The sequence below is a fragment of the Rhagoletis pomonella genome, unplaced genomic scaffold (genome assembly GCF_013731165.1).
Source record: "Rhagoletis pomonella isolate Grant_MI unplaced genomic scaffold, Rhpom_1.0 Rhpom_scaffold_24353, whole genome shotgun sequence".
In the NCBI taxonomy this organism is placed as follows: Eukaryota; Metazoa; Arthropoda; class Insecta; order Diptera; family Tephritidae; genus Rhagoletis; species Rhagoletis pomonella.
In genome coordinates this window covers 1-1742 of record NW_023482838.1, presented here as the reverse complement: position 1 = coordinate 1742, position 1742 = coordinate 1, and the positions used below count along the sequence as shown (strand labels likewise).

Here is a 1742-nt window from a genome sequence, read left to right as displayed (position 1 = left end):
CCCCCCTCCTCCCTTCAACCCAAGTGCACTTCACGTATGTACATACATACTAATAGTTTTTTTTTTATCGCACTTTCGAAATCAGCTTCCTATGTACACACACTTAAAACACAAGATAAGTACTTACGGTATGCCATTGTTCCACTGACTTCACAGCTCCTCCCATTGCGTTGAGCTTTTGCGCCATTTCTGCCCACTTCTTCTGGTACTCCAGCTTTCCGTGGAGACTCTGGAACTTTCCGGACGCAAGCCCTTCGTTCTCCGTCAGAAGGTCGATCATAGCGTTGAGCTGCTCCGCTGATGCTCGACTCCTTTTAGCTGCTGCTCCACTGGTAGACGCCATTCTGAAATTATAAATAAGAAGAAAGTAAGTTCTTATACATATTAATTAAATAAATAGCAAAATATAGTTACCTTTGCTGCAATATGTGGACGCAAATTAGTGGCGCGAAGAAATGGGATTGTTTTTTTTTCTGTTCCTCTTTGTGCTTTTCGCACATTTTGACATTTCGAACAGCGGAGATGCCACTTTTTATCAATTTGAATAAATGGAAAAAGTCAGCTGTTCAGTGTAGTTAGGGATGAGTGGATCGGCGTTTGCTCCGGGACATTGACGATCCATTTGAGCTGGCGCCTTCCGAGTTCCGGAAACTATATCGTGTGGGCCCAGATACCGTAATGGAGCTCGTCGAACGGCTGGAAGACGCCTTGAAAGGTAAAAGGATTACCTCTATATCGGCGGAAAATCAGGTAAATCTTTAAATAATGAAAGTATGCAATTTTACATATGTAGTACATATGTGTGTACATACAATAACTTCTCGCGTAGGGTTTAGTTATTTGTACAATGATTTTGGGTTGTAATGCCAAACGCGTCACTCGAATCTAAAGAGTTTAACATGCGCGTGTACTCCAAGGATTAAACTTTAATTTAAAAAAAAAGATTTCAAATATACAAGCTCTATTTTATTAATAAATTCGGTTTGAAATATGCACTCTTTGGTAAATTTCGGTGTGGGTTCTATGTCGAAATGCTAATGGGGTAAATCCATTTTCAAATGGGCCCCCCGGGAGTCCCTAGAGGGGTCAGAGAGGGAAAGCATGACTTCTCTTAAAGTTTTGACTACGTTCTTTCTAATGGGTATGGTTTTAGGTGCCACACCCCCTCCCCCTCTGCTCCACACCACAAAATCATTGTACAAATAACTAAAAATTTATCTTTGAAGGTTTTGTGTACCTTAAGATTTTATGCCACGGGATGCTACCAACGGCCTGTAGGGGTACAGTGGGGCATATCAATGAGCCAATCCTCTATAAGCCGTTGCCTACATCGAGTTACTGATGCCATAAATAGCAGACTGTTTTTTTTGAGGAGGTTAAGTTCCCTATGACGCAGGTGGACCGCCAAGCTGCCAAGGAAGTGTTTTCTTTAGCACCTGCGCCTTTCGTTGGAGGAACTATTGGGGCGGTTGACTGTACGCATGTTTCCATTTTGGCTCCTAAAAGTCATGAGGAAGCATACGTGAACCATCACGGATACCACTCGATTAATGTGCAAATGGTAAGCTAAGTATTTTAAATAAAAGTCTAACAAACATTTGTTATATTGTTACAGATATGTGACCCAAATTTAAAAATATTGAACGAGAATGCTAAGTTTCCGGGTGCACGGCATGACTCATATATTTGGAGTTCCTGTCCAGTGCGGCGAGTCATGCAGAGAGCTTTTGACAATGGAAGCC

General features: G+C 41.8%; 1 long non-coding RNA gene across 1 annotated transcript; it reads left to right on the top strand.

Annotated features, from left to right (window-relative positions):
- Window positions 1-607: 607 nt before the first annotated feature.
- On the top strand, window positions 608-1725 carry LOC118732656. Its single transcript, XR_004992163.1, has 3 exons — window positions 608-750; window positions 1227-1561; window positions 1616-1725. It is a non-coding gene; the product is annotated as an uncharacterized LOC118732656 (long non-coding RNA).
- Window positions 1726-1742: the final 17 nt, after the last annotated feature.